We start from the raw sequence: 12364 nt of genomic DNA on the forward strand, positions 1-12364 counted from the left end.
ATAGAATTGTAGAGTTGGAAGGGACCCCAAGGGTCATCTAGTCCAACCCCCTGCAATGCAGGAATCTTTTGCCCAACATGGGGCTCGAACCCACAACCCTGAGATTAAGAGGTCCATGCTCTACCCACTGAGCTACCCCAGCTGTTAATAATGGCTAGTAGCCATTGGTAGCCTTTTCCTCCCTGAATTGGTGCAATCCTCTTTTAATGAGTTAGTTCAATGATGTCATGCTCACCTTCTTCCTTAGGGAATGAATGGGCCCTCCAGATGGTGCTGAACTACATATCTCATAATCCATCACCGTTTTCCATATTTGCTGGGGCTGATGGAAACTGGAGTCCTAAAAGCAGAGGGCACCGTACCACGTTATCTACCCTGTAAGGAATGCTGAGATTATGTAGGATATGAAGTGCATAGGGGAAGGGCTGTGTCATGTGTATTAATTTACCGCCATAGTGGAAGATATATTAAATAATGAACCCCACAACAATTATAATATTTAAGATTTGTGGGGTTAGGGTAGGCTACGTTATCCGATAGTTAAGCAGATCCACACCGTACGTTGAAAGAACATCCACACACATTGAAAACACATGAATCCCCCCCCCAAGAGTCCTGGGAACTGTAGTTCACAGCGCTACAATTCCCAGCACCCTTAACAAACTAGAGACGATGGTGATGATATCACTGATTTGTGACTCACCTTCTAAACCACTGTCTCAAATAAAATTACATACAGTCCCTGGGATTTCTTGGCGGAGGTCGTGTGCTTGAAATGTGCGTCGGATGTGTTTTAAAGGTATGATGTGCCTGACGCAACTATTATTTCTGGAAAGCGGCAGGTGTTTGTTGTGAGCAAAGCGGGAGGAGCAAGAAGGTGCCTGTCTCTTTAAGAAGGTCCGTTTTTCTTTTTTAAAAAAAACCATCCCGGTGGCAGGAATTAGGCTTCTAAAGAAAGAGCAGAGAGTGGAAATTGGATTGAGCAAGCCCTGGGCTCAGGACCAAGCTGGATCTGTAAGGATTGTTATGCTAATCACCTGAGTGCTGGACTTTCATCACCCTTTGAGTTCAGAGTGGAGAGCAAATGGGAGCCTTCCTGGGCCCTCTCCTGGTTTGTTTGTTTTCCACTGGACCAGAACATCATCACCTCTTCCTTGTTTTTCAGTTTCAGTTCCTCAGCTGCCTGCTGTTTTGCAACACTGTGGTTGACTCAAATAAAGGTATATTTCCCAATTGTGCATTTTCACCCCACTCCCCAGTGGACCAAACTAACAGAGGGGAGAACTGGCTTCAGTCTTGTGTGATCTACTGGATTCCACCCGCTCCTCCTTTGCACATTCCAGTAGAGTTTAGTGGTTAGAGTGTTAGGCCTAGGAGACCAGGATTCAAATTCCCAGTCTGCGGGGAAGCTCAGTGGGTGACCTTTGGCTTCTCACGGTCTCTAGCCTACCTCACGGGGCTGTTGTACAGATAAAGCAGGGACAGCCATGTAAGCTACCTTGATCTTCTTGGGGGAAAGCGGGGATATAAATATCAATAAGATCTTTCTGCAGTTAAGATTGCAACCCTAACTTTCCTTACCTGAGGCAGTACAAATTCAGGGGCGCTTAGAGGAAATTGTGGGTGCACTGCTATTTTTACTTTAAAAAACTAAATAAAATTATGCAACTATGCAATAGCGAGCCAACTTTTTAAATGTGTTAATATAATTTTTATCAAAGTATGACAACAGTTGAAAATGAAACAGTTGAACATTAAATAAACAACGATTTAAGAAAAGGTAAAAATTACAACAATATATTTGCGGCGCATTCATACATCAAATACTGAAACACAAGACATCACGTTTCTTATGGTTTTCCGGATGGGCAAGTTGAATTTAGAATGTTCAGAAAGCCCCTGTGTGAGAAGCAAGGAAGGTGAGATCTCTCCAGGTAAAAGGCTAGGCAAAGAGAAGGATGCTCTCAGGTGAGAGCTAGGAAGACACATCTTTTTCTGCATGGGACAAAAGTTAAGATATATTTGTGAAAGAGGATATTGTATTCTCCTATCTCCTTTTCTTTTCTTTTCTTTTTTTTTCTTTTCTTTTCTTTTCTTTTTATTATTCCTTGTATAGATTTAGCTTGTCTTTTATTGCATTGTGAAAAGTGTTAAGAAAACTTCATTAAAAAAAAAAAAGAATGTTCAGATAGTAAACAATGATGACTCTCTCTTCTTCTCCTTTATGGGTAAAGCATAAGGTTCGTGCAAAGCGGGTCAAAGACCTGGTCATAGCCATACCAGCCAAGACTGTACTATATTTCAGCAGCGGCATACATCATAACTTATGGCTCAGCCAGTAGAGCATGAGACTCTTAACCCCAGGGTTGTGGGTTTGAGCCCCATGTCGGGCAAAAGATTTCTGCAGTGTAGAGGGGTTGGAGTAGATGATTCTAATTGGTCCCTACAATTCTATGATTCTATATACATTATAAAGGGACATGGGTGACGCTGTGGTCTAAACCACGGAGCCTAGGGCTTGCCGATCAGAAGGTTGGCGGTTCAAATCCCTGTGACAGGGTGAGCGCCTGTTGTTCGGTCCCAGCTCCTGCCCACCTAGCAGTTCGAAAGCACGTCAAGGTGCAAGTAGATAAATAGGTACCGCTCTGGCGGGAAGGTAAACGGTGTTTCCGTGCGCTGCTCTGGCTCGCCAGAAGCGGCTTAGTCATGCTGGCCACATGACCCGGAAGCTGTCTGCGGACAAACGCCGGCTCCCTCGGCCTATAGAGCGAGATGAGTGCCGCAACCCCAGAGTCATTCGCGACTGGACCTAACGGTCGGGGTACCTTTACCTTTACCTTTATATACATTCTAAAGTCAAGTGGGGGTTGGCCACTGTGAGAAGTGGATGCTGGACCTGATCCAGTCAGCTCCTCTTACATTCCCATGTGTGACCCAGACCAGCAAGGGATTGTGGAGAGGCGTGATGTCATTGCTCGCCTGCCTCCCTGCTCCTCCGCCTTCCAGCTGGACTCAGGGGTGTTCCACGCCATCTCTGCCTGGAAGAAGGGAGGGGGAAGGAGGGCTGGCTCTGTCTGCCCCCTACACCGCCCCCGCCCCCTGTACCCAGAGCACCGGATGGCCAGGGTTTTTGGAGAAGCCGGGCTTAGTGGAACTATTCAAGCCAGCCGCAGCCTGGCAACCGGGTGTCGACAATGGGCGCCCAGGAGAGGGAATGTTTCTGCATGCCTGATCAATGGGAGCAGGGTGAGACAGGCAGGCAAACAGGAGCTGGGAAAGAGACCCAGAAGAGAAAGGGACCCTTCCCACCCCTCCTCTCTGCCCTGACTCAGTTCCTTTCATTTATCACGGGCGCTTTGTGGAGCTGGTGACACAACAGAGGCCTTTCGGAGGGAAGGCTCCTTGCGGGGAGTTGGGACGAGGGGTGTGCGTATGTGTTTTCCCACCTCCCTCCCTCCCCAACCCAAATTAAATATCAGGCTCTGCCCTTTTACTTCTTTGTCACCTCCTGGAAAGGCGGGGGCGGGTGAGGAAAAGGGGTTTTTTCCCTCTCCACACCCCCTTCCCCAAGTCCCATCTGTGCTCAAGTCAGGCCTCCCAGAGTTGCAGACCCGAAGGAATGTCCGTTTCCCTGGGCAGACAAAGGAGCAGCCATTCCCACCCCCCAAAAAGCACCCACACCTCAGACCCTTGTTTGCTGACCCAAGGGAGAGCAGAACGCCTGGGTTTAAAATGGCAGCCATGCCCAGCAGCAGTTGTGCCGGGGGGGGGGGAGAGGAGGCTCTGGCAACAGGGGCGAAATATGCCAATGGTGGCATCTGAGGTGGGCTTTGGGGGAGAGGGTCAGGCTGCCAGGAAAGGCTGGAGGTGGTTATTGATGGCTACCACCAGCCATGATAAAATGTAAAGGTAAATAATAATAATAATTTATTATTTATACCCCACCCATCTGGCTGAGTTTCCCCAGCCACTCTGGGTGGCTTCCAATCAAGTGTTAAAAACAATACAGCATTAAATATTTAAAAACTTCCCTAAACAGGGCTGCTTTCTGATGTCTCCCTTCACATCTGAAGGGAGGGCGTTCCATAAGGCGGGCGCCACTACCGAGAAGGCCCTCCCTCTGGTTCCCTGTAACCTCACTTCTCGCAATGAGGGAACCGCCAGAAGGCCCTTGGAGCTGGACCTCAGCGTCTGGGCTGAACTATGCGGGTGGAGACGCTCCTTCAGGTATACAGGACCCCTGGGCGGTTAAGTCCAGTCAAAGGAGACTATGGGGTTGTGACACTCATCTCGCTTTTAGGCCGAGGGAGCTGGCGTTTGTCCACAGACAGCTTTCCGGGTGGGTCACGGGACCAGCATGACTAAACCGCTTCTGGCGCTGTGCAACACCCTGACGGAAACCAGAGCGCAGCGGTACCTATTTATCTACTTGCACTTTGCTGTGCTTTCGAACTGCTAGGTTGGCAGGAGCAGGGACCGAGGAACGGGAGCTCAACCTGTCGCGGGGATTTGAACCGCCAACCTTCCGATCGGCAAGCCCAAGAGGCTGAGTGGTTTAGGCCACAGCGCCACCCACGTCCCTACCAGCCAAGATAACTATGCTCTGTCCCCACAGTCGGAGGCAGTGATGCTTCTGAGTGCAGTGGTACCTCGGGTTAAGAACTTAATTCGTTCTGGAGGTCCGTTCTTAACCTGAAACTGTTCTTAACCTGAGGTACCACTTTAGCTAATGGGGCCTCCCGCTGCTGCCGCGCAATTTCTGTTCTCATCCTGAAGCAAAGTTCTTAACCCGAGGTACTATTTCCGGGTTAGCGGAGTCTGTAACCTGAAGCGTCTGTAACCTGAAGCGTCTGTAACCCGAGGTACCGCTGTACCAGTTGCTGGAAACCGCAGGAGGGGAGAGGGCTCTTGTGCTGGGGTCCTGCTTCTGGCCGGCTTCCCAAAAGAGGCATTTGGTTGGTCACTGTGAGAACAGGAAGCTGGACTAGATGGGCCACTGAAGCAGCCTCCTCCGGCAGTGGGTTTTGGTTGCCACCAAGGGTGGACATCGAGGGAGACAGACAAATATGATGCACAATGAAGTGGGCTCCCAGCAAACAGGTGGCATAGGGCTTCCCTCTAAGACAGGCAAGCGTTGTTAGGTTCCCCCCCCTTCAAACAGGGTTGTTGAAGGTACCTTGAAAGATGGAAAATGTGGCCCATGGCATATTTGCACACTCTACTTTTTGCGCCGGCTCAACAGGTTCAGCAAGCTTTTTGCATTCTTGCAAAAATCTGTGGCTCCTGAAGGTTCTTTTCATCATATGTGGTGGTCTTGTGGTAAGGTTAAAGCTTACTGGGAAATGATATACAGTGGTACCTCGGGTTACATATGGTTCAGGTTACATACGCTTCAGGTTACAGACTCCGCTAACCCAGAAATATTACTTCGGGTTAAGAACTTTGCTTCAGGATGAGAACAAAATCGTGCTCTGGCGGCGCAGCAGCAGCAGGAGGCCCCATTAGCTAAAGTGGTGCTTCAGGTTAAGAACAGTTTCAGGTTAAGAACAGACCTCCGGAACAAATTAAGTACTTAACCCGAGGTACCACTGTATAATGAAAAGGATGTTTAAAATAACCTTTGTAAAACAACACACAGACACACACACAAAAACCCAGCAGCCTTTCTTTTGGGAATTATAGGGACAGAACTACCTAAGCCGTATAGAAACTTACTCATGTAACATAAGAATGTTCCTTGCCCCCAAATGGAAAAAAGCACAAGTCCCAGCAAAGGAAGAATGGATACAAAAACTTCTGGAATATATAGAAATGGCAAAACATACCAGAAGAATAAGAAATCAAGATAACAAACTTTTTATAAAAGAATGGAAATGGTTTACTGAATATTTACAGATAAATTGTAAACAGATAAGAACATTGGCAGGATTATTGTAATAACCTGCAGTTTCATAAGAGTATATATTTTAAAAAGATGAATAAATGAGCAAGTTAAGTTAATCTGGATATGCAGAATATATTAAGAATAAATTTAAGGAACCACAGAAAGAGGGAGAAGGAAGTCATGTTTTGAAATGTTAAGATGATTGTAATAATTAGTGAAATGTTTAAATCTGAAAGGGACGCGGGTGGCACTGTGGGTTAAACCACAGAGCCTAGGACTTGCTGATCAGAAGGTTGGCGGTTCGAATCCCCGCGATGGGGTGAGCTCCCGTTGCTCGGTCCCTGCTCCTGCCAACCTAGCAGTTCAAAAGCACGTCAAAGTGCAAGTAGATAAATAGGTACCACTCCAGCAGGAAGGCGCTGCTCTGGTTCGCCAGAAGCGGCTTAGTCATGCTGGCCACATGACCCGGAAGCTGTACGCCGGCTCCCTCGGCCAGTAAAGTGAGTGCCACAACCCCAAAGTCAGCCATGACTGGACCTAATAGTCAGGGGTCCCTTTACCTTTACCTATAAATCTGAAAAGTATAAAAAAAAATTAAAAACCACTGAAGCTTCTATTTGACCAAAAGCTGCAACAGTTGGGCAGCAGAAGGGCGTGTGTTGAAACCAGTGTGGGACTGAAGCCCCTCTCAAAACTGGTTCTGGATTTGATGAGGGTCCAGCATGCAATGCTATATGGATCTAATGTCAGATGTATGTTCCTATTTTCCACTGCAAACCTGCAGCACACGACCAGGTTGGGGGGACGGATGGATAGGAAAGGCCATGTGGCAACAGAAGAGAATGGCAGAGGGCTCAGAAGAAAGATGATGTTCCTGAACATCTGTTGCCCAAGGGGAATCTCAGCTCCAGTTAAAGACAGAGCTGGAACTACTAGCATTGCTGGTGCAGGAGGTAAGGCAGAAGATTCCGACTAGAATCTGGAAGTTGCATTTCAATATGCTTACACCCAACTGCCTTACCTGCAGTTTGCTTCCTAGAAATAGAGGCTGCTCCATTATTCTAAACTATTCTATTCTAATTCTATTCTATTCTATTCTATTCTATTCTATTCTATTTATTTCATAAAATTCATGCACCACTTAACTGTAGGAAAACAAACAAACCTCAAAAAGCGGTTTACAAAATAGATGAAACAATAAAATTATCAATAAGAAAAATTAACAGCAATAATATAAAACTTTCAGAAAGTTAAAATAACCACAGACTAAAAAGAGATTAAAAGCCACACCAACTTTTTAAACATCTGGGTGGGCTTGTCTAAAGAAGGATGTTTTTAGTGGGCACTGAAAGGACTGAAGGCGCCTTGACTGACATCAATAGGCAGGGAGTTCCAATGTGTAATGCTGCCAAATGTCAAGTTTCTACAAATGTAGAACAGGTATTCTGCGGCACCTGTAACAGGGGCAGTTCTGCCAACTGAAGCGGTCTAGTAGGCGCATATGATCTCGTAGATTATCCATGAGGGCAAATGAGGCACTGCTTGCACCAATCTGAGCCAGCTGCCACCAGCCTGCCTTCCTACTTACATGCAGCCCAGAGGGTGGCCCTGCCGGTCAGCATCCTCCTTTAGGTATCAGTGTTGCCCCTGAAGAACTCAGCTGGGGTGAAACTAGAATGAACTCTCTCCCTTGTCATTGGCTCTCTGGCGCCCACTACTGTCAGGCTCCCTGCTCTCCTGCCTACCAGCTTGTGGGCAAAGGTTATATTTAAACACAGGTCTTTTCCAGGTTGCATTTGGAAGCCCATTTTGCTCCACCGATCCTGCTTCGAGATCAGCACAAACCTGATCTGCGAAGAGGCACAGAAGGACTGGATGGTCTTCAGGTGCATTTTAACGTGTCTGTGTTTCTAAATTTATTCCTCCCAACGCTACAGCCTGCCACAAGATGTAGCATTAACACACTGAATTGTAGCTGGAAAATCTCGCCAAATATGCAAAGGAGGTATCTCAGAGCCGGCTTGGAATAAAAGCTTCCCGAGTGATAATTTCGTTCTTTTATCTGCGGGAGCGTTAAATGCAGGTCCCAAACAATACGAGCTCTGAGCGCCACGTCAAAAACCCTGAAAAGTTCTAATTGATAATAAATAATTCAGCTTCTCGCCCAGGCCCCAAATTTGTTGAAATCTTTGGCAGCAATCCAAGCAAACGACTTAAAGGAGATGATGAAGTCCCAAACCTTTCACTGTGGGGGGTGGGGGTGGGAATTGGCCAGATGAAAATTACAGCACCCTTTGAGCTCCCCAAGGCTATAGAACAGGGGTTGGCAAAGTTTACCAGCCATGGGCCGGATCATTCCTACGGAGACTGTCCGTGGGCTGGACTGGCACAGCGCGATGCCGGAAATCAGGTCTGTGCATGTCCGTGGCACCAACAATCGCTTCTGCACATGCCCAGAGGCCAAAAATCATGCCTGAGCAGAAGCAATTTTCAGCGTCTGGACATGCGCAGGCGTGATTTATGGCGCCACTTGGTGAGTCCCCGTGCTGCGCTGCGCTGGTTTAGTGCAGTGCGTGGGGGACTTGCCAAGCGGGCAGCTCGGTTCGAGGGTGGCTCCTGGGCCGGTAAAATGGTTTTTGTGGGCCACTTCCAGCCAACGGGCCACACGTTGCTGACCCCTGCTCTAGAATCTTCACCTTATGACTGTGGAGACCAGCGTTTGCCAGCCTGGTGCCCTCCAGATGTTTGAAACTATAATTCCCATCAGTCCCAGGTGATGTGATGCACAAGGTAATAGGAGCAGATCTGTAGCTCAGGGGCAGAGCACCAACCTTGCATGCAGAAGGTCGCAGGTTCAGTCCCCAATGGCATGCCGGCTTCTAACACATATAAAAACATAATAAAACATTTAACATTAAAAAACTTCCCTATACAGGGCTGCCTTCAGATGTCTTCTAAAGGTTGTACAGTCGTACCTTGGATCCTGAACGCCTTGCGAGTCAAATGTTTTGGCTCCCAAATGCTGCAAACCTGGCAGTGAGTGTTCCGGTTTGCAAATGTTCTTTGGAACCCGAATGTCTGACGTGGCTTCCGATTGGCTGCAAGAGCTTCCTGCAGCCAATCAGAAGCCGTGCCTTGGTTTCCGAATGTTTTGGAAGTTGAATGGCCTTCCTGAACGGATTCCGTTAGACTTCCGTTAGACTCTCCTTGGCTCAGGGGTTGCATAACTCTATACCCTCCAACATTTCTCTGAAAAAAATAGGGATATCCTAAGGAAAAGCGGGACATTCCAAGATCAAATCAGAAACCGGGAATGTCCCTTGAAAATAGGGACACTTGGAGGGTCTGGGATTGAACCTGCGGCCTTCTGCATTCATAGCAGATACTATACCAGAGATTGAATCTGGGACCTTCTCCTGCATGCAAAGCAGACGCCCCGCTAAGCTGCATTCCTTCACAAATGGGATCGTAGGAAACAGCCTTACACCAAGCCAGATCACTGGTCCATATATCTCAGTGTCCTCTACTCTGAGTGGCAGCAGGCCTCCAGCCCATGGGTAGGCAACCTAAGGCCCGGGGGTCGGATCTGGTTCAATCGCCTTCTAAATCCGGCCCACGGACGGTGCGGGAATCAGCATGTTTTTACATGAGTAGAATGTGTCCTTTTATTTAAAATGCACCTCTGGGTTATTTGTGGGGCCTGCCTGGCGTTTTGACATGAGTAGAATGTGTGCTTTTATTTAAAATGCATCTCTGGGTTAGTTGTGGGGCATAGGAATTTGTTCATTTCCCCCCCCCAAAAAAAAATATAGTCCAGCCCCTGACAAGGTCTGAGGGACAGTGGACCGGCCCCCTGCTGAAAAAGTTTGCTGACCCCTGCTCCAGCATTTCAGACTTCTTGCAGTACCACCGGGATATGTTGTTAGGGATAGAATCTGGGACTTTCTGTACGGAAGGCAAGACGCTCTTCCTCTGAACTGCACCTGTTCCCCAGTGTAGCTTGGTTGCCAGCACCACCACCCCTTCCCTGGCTCTCCAGCGCCTGGGAGTTGCTAGCGCCACCCAAGCTATGATCGCTGGATGCAGAGAGACGGCTACGGGCTGCCTGGCGAACCTGGGCGTGTGAACAGCAGATTATAGCATGGGCTCAGCAAAGAGGCTACGCGGCAGCCAGGGAGGAGTTGCCAAGGTGAAAGCAGTTTAATAGGTTGCTGCTTACAGGCTTAGAGTGCTTTACAGGTGCCTTGTCTGGAAATACGACCAGCAGCTGCTAATTGCTTCTCTAACTGGCCAACCTCATCTGACATCTTCCTATTTTGAGAGCAGGGACCTGCCCTCCCCACAAGGCAAGAGGCAGACTCTCCCTGCTTCCATCCCTTCCACTTCCGCCCTCTGAACACACTGCGGACGAGCAAAAAGTCAGTTTTTAAGGCAATGGCTTGTTTGAGACAAGAGAAACTCAACTTGCGGGTTGCGAAGTAGGCTTGTTTCAACGGGCAGTAGTTACGACAGGCCACAGTTTAGGGTTTGAACATGAGTCACTATGGTTTTTCTTCAAAGCACAGGATTTAGGTCTCAATGTTTTGCTTAAATGCTTTATAGGTTTCTTCTCGTTTGCTGATGCTATGTATGGACCTTTTGTTTGTGGTTTCGGGGTTGTACCTTGCATGCCCTGCTTAGAGATTTTATTTATTGTACTTCATAAAATATACACAATGCTTGATTTTTTTTAAAAAAAAACCTCCAAGCGGTTTACAAAAAAGATTTAAAAAAATTATCAATAAGAAAAAATAACAACAATTTAAGGTTTGAGAAAGTTAAAACAGCAATAGATCAAAACTCACACCCACTTTCTAAACACCTGGGTGGTCTTAATAGCTCATTTGGTTAGGGTGTGGTGCTGATAACAGCAAGGTTGCAGGTTCGATCCCTGTATGGGACAGCTGAATATTGCTGCATTGCAGAGGGTTGGACTAGATGATTCTCAGGGTCCCTTCCAACAATTCTATATTTTTAGCAGGTGCCCAAAACAGTACAGTGAAGAAACCAGCCTGACGTCAATGGTTCCAAAGTTTAAGCGCTGTCACTCTATAACATATTTATTTCTTGCAAATGCTGAATAGGTATTACAGTATGTGGCATCTGTAACAGGGACAGTTTTGCAGATCAGTGCCCTTTTCTGAGCCTTCCACAGCTCTGCAATATCCTTTGCTTTACTATAACCCTTAGTCAACTGTGTCTCTCCCCACTGTAGCTTCTCTCTTGGCTTTCCCCAGGTTCCCAGACTGGCCCCATAGTGCAGTCACCTGCTTTTTCTTCTGCTACACTGAAAATCCAGTGCAGCTTGTTTCAGACACACACATATACAAATGGGAAACCAAATAGCCCTCCCTTATTCTTCCCAGCTGAAATGTTGCACCTGATTAATTCGGGTTGTATAAATAGCCATCTCTGCGGCCCAGCAGCCGGCATCAAGGCCCCTGCTGTCTGGCGGAGAAGCCTCCCTGAGCTGTAATTAAAAACTTTACCCCTGAAAGGCTGTCGGGCTGAAGAAAGGAAGGAAACAGAGAGAAAGAGGAGAGGAACTGGTTCTCGGACGGACCTAACAATTATGCTCTTGATGAATTATTCAGGGTGGTTGCGGGGAGGGAGCGGGACTGTAGAGATGGATTTCCCTCTGCCAGCATTAAACATGTGAGGAGAGGCTCAGATTTTAGCTGTCCAGGGAAAGGGTGCTTGCCGGGAGCTCAGCGGATCCAAAATCAGGTGCACGGCTTTTGTAAGATTATACGATGAGCATCAAAATCTGGATGGTGGGAGGCAATTTGGCCCAGGCACAGTCTAGAGCACCAGAGAACAGCCCATAGCACAGCCTGCAACCAGCTCCTGCCCTCCAAAAGTTTTGGACTACAACTCCCATCAGCCAGGGTAGGGTATATTTAGCCTGGAGAAGAGGAGACGGATGGTCACTGCCTCCTGTGGGAGTGAGTTCTGTAGGTTAACTTTGAGGAACGATTTCCCCCTTTATCTGTCCTGAACAGCTTCACTGTACAGTGGTACCTTGGGTTAAGAACTTAGTTCGTTCTGGAGGTCCGTTCTTAACCTGAAACTGTTCTTAACCTGAGGTACCACTTTAGCTAATGGGGCCTCCCGCTGTTGCCATGCCGCTGCCATGCAATTTCTGTTCTCATCCTAAAGCAAAGTTCTTAACCTGAGGTACTATTTCTGGGTTAGCAGGGTCTGTAACCTGAAGCGTCTGTAACCTGAAGCGTCTGTAACCTGAGGCACCACTGTATGTCAACCAGTTCTAGCGCGATGAGGGGGTTTTCTCCCCATCTATCGACATTCCCCACACTGTGCATCATTTTATAAACCTTGGTTTTACATCCTCTCCAGCACCTTCATTTCTGAACTGGGAAGCAAACGACGTTTCAGCTTTTCCTCCCAGAGAACAGGTACCCTTTTCCCGCACCTTCCACA

At 47.6% G+C, this 12364-nt stretch overlaps 2 long non-coding RNA genes across 2 annotated transcripts; one reads left to right on the plus strand and one right to left on the minus strand.

Moving 5' to 3' along the window:
• Window positions 1-1781: 1781 nt before the first annotated feature.
• LOC308466057 lies at window positions 1782-2926 on the minus strand. Its single transcript, XR_013980646.1, has 2 exons — window positions 2838-2926; window positions 1782-1995 (listed from the first exon to the last, which is right to left on the minus strand). It is a non-coding gene; the product is annotated as an uncharacterized lncRNA (long non-coding RNA).
• Window positions 2927-3114: 188 nt separating this feature from the next.
• Window positions 3115-12364, plus strand: LOC308466049. Its single transcript, XR_013980637.1, has 3 exons — window positions 3115-3246; window positions 6669-6837; window positions 12281-12364. It is a non-coding gene; the product is annotated as an uncharacterized lncRNA (long non-coding RNA).

The sequence above is a fragment of the Podarcis pityusensis genome (genome assembly GCF_964106645.2).
Source record: "Podarcis pityusensis genome assembly, chromosome: 16".
Classification (NCBI taxonomy): domain Eukaryota; kingdom Metazoa; phylum Chordata; class Lepidosauria; order Squamata; family Lacertidae; genus Podarcis; species Podarcis pityusensis.